Source organism: Sturnira hondurensis, unplaced genomic scaffold, assembly GCF_014824575.4.
Source record: "Sturnira hondurensis isolate 20B ecotype Veracruz unplaced genomic scaffold, ASM1482457v3 Scaffold0013800, whole genome shotgun sequence".
Lineage (NCBI taxonomy): Eukaryota > Metazoa > Chordata > Mammalia > Chiroptera > Phyllostomidae > Sturnira > Sturnira hondurensis.
The window spans coordinates 157,644-166,372 of record NW_028086431.1 but is presented as its reverse complement, the minus strand read 5'-3'; the positions used below and the strand labels follow the sequence as shown (position 1 = coordinate 166,372).

The 8,729-nt window shown below is 40.2% G+C and overlaps 1 pseudogene; it reads left to right on the top strand.

The window, feature by feature from the left end:
• The first annotated feature begins 3,970 nt into the window (after positions 1-3,970).
• Positions 3,971-4,100, top strand: LOC118998093 (uncharacterized; annotated as a pseudogene).
• The last annotated feature ends 4,629 nt before the right edge of the window (positions 4,101-8,729 follow it).

Sequence of the window (8,729 nt, the reverse complement as noted above, 5' to 3'; positions counted from 1 at the left end):
CTAGATCCAGGCTGCCTGCGCTCCTAGGTCTGTCCTTCCCAACCCTGCTCCGCTGCTGGCTCTGCCTCTCTTACCGTCCCCGTTGAACGGTTCGTAGCTGTTGGACTTCCGCATAATTCGGTTTTCTGGTCTCTGAGTGTGTCTTAGTTCTCCAAAACTTTTGTTGTATCCAAACTTGGTTGTGGGAGAAGGCACAGTGTTTCCACCTATGCCTCCATCTTGGCGGAAGTCCTCTGTACCACAGTTTTTTGATCCACTCATTTACTGATGGGCACCTAGGTTGCTTGTAGCATTTGGCTATTATAAATTGTGCTGCTATGAACATTGGGGTGCATAGGTTCTTTTGGATTGGTGTTTCAGGGTTCTTAGGATATAATCATAGCAGTGGAATTGCTGGGTCACAAGGCAGATCCATTTTTAGTTTTCTGAGAAAATTCCATACTGTTTTCCATAGTGGTAGTACCAGTCTGCAATCCCACCAAAAGTGCACTAGGGTAACCAAGGAGGTAAAAGACCTGTACTCAGAAAACTACACAACACTGAAGAAAGAAATCAAGGAAGACACAAACAAATGGAAATATATACCATGTTCATGGATTAAAAGAATAAACATCATCAAAGTGTTCATATTACCCAAAGAAATTTACAGATTCAGTGCAATACTTATTAAAGTACCAATGGCATATTTCACACACATAGAACAAACACTTCAGAATTTTATATGGAATCATAAATGACCCAAATAGCTACAGCAATTTTGAGAAAGAAGAACAAAGTAGGAGGAATCACAATACCTGACATCAAGCCATATTACAAGGCACTGTAATCAAAACAGACTGGTACTGGCATAAAAACAGGCACACAGACCAATGGAACAGAACAGAGAAACCAGAATTAAACCCAACTCTCTACAGTCAATTAATATTTGACAAAGGGGGCAGCAACATAAAATGGAGTAAAAATAGCCTCTTCAACAAATGGTGTTGGGACATCTGGACAGCTACATACAAAAAAAAATGAAACTTGAGCACCGACTTACACCATACACCAAAATAAATTCAAGGTAGATAAAAGACTTAAATATAAGCTGTGACACCATTAACGTCCTAGAGGAGAACATTGGCAGGAAAATCTCAGATAGTTCATGCAGCAACATTTTTACTGATATGTCCCCTAGAGCAAGGGACATAAAGGAAAGAATAAACAAATGGGATGGCATCAAAATTAAAAGCTTCTGCATGGCTAAGGAAAACAGTATCAAGATAAAAAGAGAAGCAACTGTTTGGGAAAACATATTTGCCAATGATACCTCAGACAAAGGTTTAATCTCCAAAATGTACAAAGAACTCATATGACTCCACTCAAAGAAGACAAGCAACCCAATTAAAAAATGGACAAAGGACTTGAACAGACACTTCTCGAAGGAGGACATATAGAGGATCCAGAGACACATGAAAAGATGCTCAGTATCACTAGCTATCAGAGAGATGCAAATTAAAACCACAATGAGAGACCACTTCAGAACTGGTGAGAATGGCCATCATAAGCAAAGCAATTTGTGGGTTATTTTTTTAAATTTCCTAAACAATTACCTTTACTGCACTCTTTGTTTCTTTGTGTGGATTCTTTTAAATCTCTAGTATCAATTGCTTTCATCCTAAGGAACTTCATTTGGTATGTCTTTTTTGTTTTATTTTATTTATTTTTTGATAGTTCTTGTAAGTAACTATGGTAGCTAACAATACATTCACTGCTTATATATCTGAAAGTTAGTTTTGTCTCCAGTTTTTGTATTTGCTGTTTAATTGCATAATGATCACTAAATAAGTCTGGTTAACATCTATCACAAAACATAGTTACAATTTTTTTCCTTGGGGTGAGAGTTTTTAACATCTATTCTCATAATAACTCTCTTTAGTTTTTAAAAATATTTTTTATTTATTTTTAGAGAGAGGGGAAGGGTAAGAGAAAGAGAGGAAGAAGAGCATTAATGTGTGATTGCCTCTAATGCACCCCCTACTGGTGACCCAGCCTGCAAACCAGGCATGTGCCCTGACAGGCAATTGAACCAGTTGCCCTTTGGTTTGAATGCTGGCACTCATTCCCCTGAGCCACATCAACCAGGGCAATTCTTCAGTTCTGAAGAATAGTTTTTATGGATATAGGAACTATTGGTTGACAGATTTTTCTTTTAAGTATTTGAGTCTCATCCCACTACCACCTGATTTCTATTGCTTCCAGAAGTCAGATATTAATTTACATGTATATCACAAGTGTATATTCATAGCACCATCACCACAATCAAAATGTAAACTGCCCCATCATCACAAGGCTCCTTCATGTAATTTTACTGCCATATGCTTCATACTTTTCATGCCCTAATTCCTAATCCTTGGTAACAACTAATTTGTTTGTCATTTCTTTTTTTTTTTAAGATTTTATTTATTTATCTTTGGAGGGGGAAGGGAAGGAGAGAGGGAGAGAAACATCAATGTATGGTTGCCTCTCATGCGTCCCCTGCTGGGAACTGACCTGCAACCCAGGCATGTGCCCTGACTGGGAATCAAACCACGATCCTTTGGTTCGCAGGCTCACGCTCAATCCACTGAGCTACACCAGCCAGGGCTCTGTTTGTCATTTCTTTAATTTTGAAATTTTAAGAGTGTTATATAAACGAAGTCATTATGAAAGCTTTCAAGACTGGCCTTTTTTTTCACTGCAAAAATGATATGAACATTTATCTAGGTATGGATAATTCATTCTTCTTTATTGCTACATAGTATTCCAATGGGTGGAACACATTTTGTTTAACTGTTCATCCATTGAAGTGCATTTGGACTATTGACAGTTGGAGGCTATTATGAATAAAGCTGCTTTAAACATTCATATACAGGTTTATGGTGAATATAAGTTTTCATTTCTCTGGGATAAGTGGCCAAAATTGCACGTGCTGGATTATAGTGTAAGTAGATTTTATAGAAACTGTTAAAATGTTTGCCAGAGTGGCTCTACCATTTTACATTATCGCCAAAAATGTACGAGTAATCCAGTTTTGGTACATTCTCACCAGTATCTGGTGTTATCACAATTTCTATGGTTGCCAAACTCATAGGTATATAGTGGTATCTCACTGTAATTTTAATTTGCATTTCTCTAATAGCTAATGATAATGGCCATCTTACCATGTGCTTACTTACCACCTGCTGTTATATTCAGTGAAATATCTGTTCATATCTTTTGTACAATTTTTTAAATAGATTGGTTTTACTATTAAATTTTGAGAGTTTTTATATAAGTTTTTATAAATTTTATATATTTTAGATACAAGGCCTTTATCAGATATGTATTTTGAAAATATTTTATCCAAGTTTTTAGCAAGTCTTTTCATATACAATCTTTTTTTAGAGCACAATCTTTTTATTTGATGAGGTGTAATTAATCAATTTTTTTCCTTTATGGATTGTGCTTTGGAGTCAAGTCAAAATCTCTTCACTTAGCCTTAGGTTCCAAAGACTGTGTCATAAGTTTTTTTCTGAAAGTTTTATAGTTTTACATTTTATATTTGTGTGAAATTCATTTGGAATTCATTTTTGTATAAGGTGTGAGATTTAATTTTATTTTTTGAAATATTTTATTTATTTATTTTTAGAGAGAGTGAAAGGGAGAGAGAAAGAGGGAGAGAAACAGCAATGTGTAGTTGCCTCTTGTATGCCACCTACTGGGGAACCTGGCCTGCAACCCAGGCATGTGCCCTGACGGGGAATCAAATTGGTGACCCTTTGGTTTTCAGGCCAGTGCTCAATCCACTGAGCCACACCAGCCAGGGCAGGGGTTATACTCTTGTAACACTTATTGCACAATGCCTGAAAATGTTGTCTCCTTATATTTTGTCTAGTTGTACTGTTCTTTCTGATGCACAAGCAGGTTCAGCACCAATTACTCCATCATCATCAAAAGTGGAAGTGGTTTTACCCTCTGGTTCCCTTTCTTATTGAAATTGAACACTGGTCTTGGTAGTTGTAATAGAAAAAGTAATACTGAAGCCGGCCTCATAGTGTTTGTAGTGTACTCTATAGTATGTGGGTTAGTTTCAAGCAAAGTGAAAAAAGAAAAGAAAAAGAAAAAAAGAAACAAAAGAAGTGGAAGGAGTTTTACTTTTGTGTTACACTTCAATTTTTAAATATTTTATTTATTTATTTTTAGAGAGAGAGGAAGGGAAGGAGAAAGAGTGGGAGAGAAACATCAATGTGTGGTTAGCTCTCATATGTCCCCTACTGGGGACCTGGCCCAAAACCTAGGCATCTGCCCTGGCTGGGAATTGAACCAGCAACCCTTTGCTTCACAGGCCCATGCTCAATCCACTAAGCTACACCAGCCAGGGCTGATTTTTTAAAAATTTTTTTTTACTTTAAATATACTTTATTGATTATACCATTACAGTTGTTCTATTCCCTCCTTCATTCCCCTCCACCCACACACTCCCTCCCCCACCACTCTCCCCCCTTAGTTTATAACCATGTGTCTCAAGTTCTTTAGATTCTATACTTCCCCCACTATTCTTGCCCTCCCCCCTATCTATTTTCTACCTACTGTCTGTGCTATTTTCTGTACCTTCTCCCCCCTTCTCCTCCTCCCACTCCCCTGTTGCTAACCCTCCATGTGTTCTTCATTTCTATGGTTCCACTCCTCATCTAGCTGTCCTCTTGGTTTGCTTTGGTTTTAGGTGTGGTTAATAACTGTGAGTTTGCTGTCCTTTCACTGTTCATATTTTGTATCTTCTTTTTCTTATATAAGTCCCTTTAGCATTTCATATAATAAGGGCTTGGTGATGATGAACTCCTTGAACTTGATCTTATCTGAGAAGCACTTTATCTTTCCTTCCAGTCTCAATGAAAGCTTTGCTGGATAAAGCAATCTTGGCTATAGGTCTTTGGATTTCATGACTTGGAATACTTCTTTCCAGCCCCTTCTTGCCTGCAAGGTCTGTTTTGAGAAATCAGCTGACAGTCTGATGGGTACTCCTTTGTAGGTGACTGTCCCCTTATCCCTTGATGCTTCTAGGATTCTCTCCTTCATTTTGGTCTTGGCTAGTGTAATTATGATGTGCCTTGGTGTCTTTCTTCTTGGGTCCAACTTCTTTGGGACTCTCTGAGCTTCCTGGATTTCCTGGAAGTCTATGTCCTTTGCCAGACTGGGGAAGTTCTCCTTTATTATTTGTTCAAATAAGTTTTCCACTCATGGCTGTTTCTTCCCCCCTTCTGGTACCCCTATAATCTGGATGTTGGGATGTTTAAAGATGTCCTGGAGGTTTGAATTCTCATTTCTTCATTCCTTTCTGGTTGGATGTTTCATTCTTCCTTCTGGTCCATTCCATTGATTTGAGTCCCAGTTTCCTTTCCATGGCTTTTGGATTCCTGGACATCTCCCTTCATTTCAGTTAGTTTAGCCTTCATATGTTCCTCTAATTTGTGACTATAATCAACCAGTTCTGTTAGCATCCTGATAAACAGTGTTTTGAATTGTGCTTCTGAGAGGCTGGCAATTTCTTGGTTGCTGAGAGTTATTGGCTCTGGGACTTTGAGTTCTTCTTGCGCCATCTTTTGGGCTGTTTGTGCATGTTCTGTAGCAGGACCGGAGCCCTAAGGTGTTCACTAGCGCAGGGCAACTAAGTCGCTGGGTTGTGACGTTGTATGTGGGGGCGGGGTCAAAGAGGGACTATGGTGTCACGTCTGCCACCTGCTGCTGAAGCCCTCACTGGTGCCGCAACTGCTGCCGTCACCGGGCCCACGCGTTTCATTCCACTGCACGCGGGTGTCCCACCACCGTCAGCTCTCGCCCCCTGGGGCCTGCGTGGTCCATCTCACTGTGTGCAAATGTGCGACTGCGGTCAGTCTGCCCCACACCCCAACTGGTTCCCGTCTGCCTGTGCGCCTAGGTCGGGAGACCTGTCCTGCCCGACCGTGCTCACTGCTGGCTCCTCCTCTCTTACCGTCCCCATTGAACGGTTAGATGTAGTCGGACTTCCGTATAATTCAATTTTCTGTCCTTTTGTTGTGTCTTTGTTTCTCCAAACCTTTGTTGTATTCATACTTGGTTGTGGGAGAAGGCACAGTGTTTCCACCTATGCCTCCATCTTGGCGGAAGTCAAAAAAATGTTTTTAAAGGTTAAAGGAAAAACAAAAGAGAAAAGAAAAAAGTAAAAGTGAAAGGAAGATAACTACAACATACAAGTAGAATCACCAAGTGTTAAATCCCCTCAGGAATAAATATTTAAGTTAACTGAGATGCAGGAAATATAAAATGGATCTTTTAGAAAGAAGAGTATGAGTACTAATTTTGCCTTGCAACCAGTTACTTAAGGTTGTAATCTTCACTTGAATTTTGTCCTTTGCTGTATCATACTCTTGTTTCCTCTGAACACTTAATATATAGAATGTTTAGTCCATATATTAGAGAATATGAAGATAAGATCCCAGAGCTTTTCTGCACCTGGGAGTTGAATACAATTATTCACAAAATTTTGGGTTATCCTTCTTTGGGGTAGCCATGGGCAGTATATTTGGGGATATATGCAACATAGTTAAAGTGTGTTAGGTAGAGATATTTTCGGATGATAAGTATGGAGAGAAAAGTGTATGCATTCATTCAACACATATTTATTGAATGTCTGCTGTGCCACACTTTTTTTTAAGGCTTTTCAGATACCTCAATAAACAAAACAGGGTAATGTTCCCTGATCATGAAGATATATCCCCCTCCATTTTCATGCAAGCAATGGCACATTAAATCCTCCTCATCTGCAAATCTCTCTGACTTCCCATTTTGTTACCAGCCTGAGAAAAATCTTTTATTTATTTATTTTAGAGAGAGAAAGGGAGAAAGAGAGAGAAAGAGAAACATCAATGTGTGGTTGCCTCACACAATTCCCCTACTGGGGACCTGGCCCACAACCCAGGTTTGTGCCCTGACTGGGAATCGAACTGGAGACCCTTTGGTTTGCATGCTAGTGCTCAAACCACTGAGCCACACCAGCTAGGGCAGAAAAAATATTTTTTTAATCCTTACCTGAGGTCATTTTTTTCATTGATTTTAGAAAGAGAGGTAGGGAGAGAAACAAAGATCAATGTGAGATAAAAGCCTTGGGGCTGGGAATACAAGAAAGAAAACTGTACTTGAACAAAAGTTAAATAAATTAAAAAAAAAAAGCCTTGATTAGTTGCCTCCCATATGTGCCCAGACGGGGGAGCATATGCACCCAAAACAGGGAATAAACCCGAATTTACAATCTAGGCATGTTTTCTGACCAGGATTCGAACCACAACCTTTTGGCTATGGGACAACACTCCAGCCAAATGAGCCACAGTGATCAGGGATAAAAAAAAATCTTTGCTTTTAAAGAGCTCATATGGCCCTGGCTGGTGTAGCTCAGTGGATTGAGCGTGGGCCTGCGAACCACACGATCGCGGTTCGATTCCCAGTCAGGGCACATGCCTGGGTTGCAGGCCAGTTCCCAGTTCCTGGCAGGGGATGCATGAGAGGCAACCATACATTGATATTTCTCCCTCTCTCTCTCTCCTTCCCTTCCCCTCTAAGATAAATAAATAAAATCTTCAAAAAAAAGAGCTCATATGATTACATCAGGCCTTCCAGATTATTTCCTTTCTGACTAACTCAAAGTCACCCTATAAGTAACCTTAATAATTATTTCTGCAAAATGCCTTTCACCATGTAAAATAAAACATAACCATGACCATAACACATCGATGGGGACTCTGGCCAGTGGTATCCAAGGTGTTGTAGATGCAATGAACAAATTCACACAGACTCCAGAAGTCCTGTGGACAAAAAGGCATGGCATGGCCACTGTCTGAGTGAGAGAGCACCCCTATCCTTGCCTGGACAGGCTTTTATTGCTTTTCTGGGAGAATTACCTCAAGGAAGGTCTTCATTCTTCATTGCCAGGCAGTAATGATCAAACAACAGATAACATATAAAGATCTATGAGTGCTTATTCTGAGTCAGGGTCCGATAGCTAAAGGGCCATAAAACTTTGGGAAAGAAACTCATTCTATGCTTGGACCCCTATCAGAAAATTGAGGACAATCTTAGCACAGTATGTTTCACAGGATTTTATGCACTTTTTCTTAGGCCTGATCACCCTGGGGAACCACCGGTTCCTGCCCAGGGCTGCACCACCCTCTGGCATTGTTTCAGGCTTAAGTCAGGCAGGGCATGTAAGGCAGCCAAGAGGTTAGGAGACTTCTTGCAGGCAGACTGAGGACTCAGGCTATGTCAAAGCTGAGGGGTGAGCATCCATCACCCCCTTTTTCTATAACCCCCAAGTCCTTCCCTGAGGGCCCCTTCATGACCACACCTGTCTTAGGTCATCACTCCCTTGAGGAATCTTACCCATTATTGGCTAACCAGTCATCCACCTGGGGCCAAGTAGGGTGAAGTAAAAGGGGGCAGAGGTGGCACCCCTGCCAGGGAGATAAGCTTTGTCTCCTTAGTAATTTATGGTCCCAAGGTCTCTTATCCAGCCTTGGCCATGGGGGGGTTATAGCTTCTGAAATCAGGCAGGGTGGTTCCAACAATGCATATCATATTCACAGTACTGGAAATTAGGAAGGGAAATTTGGGGGACAGTTTCGGAATCCTGCCTGTCAGAGACACACACACACAAATAAAAAAACCTGAATAGATTTCTATCTACTCAAAAAATTAAATTT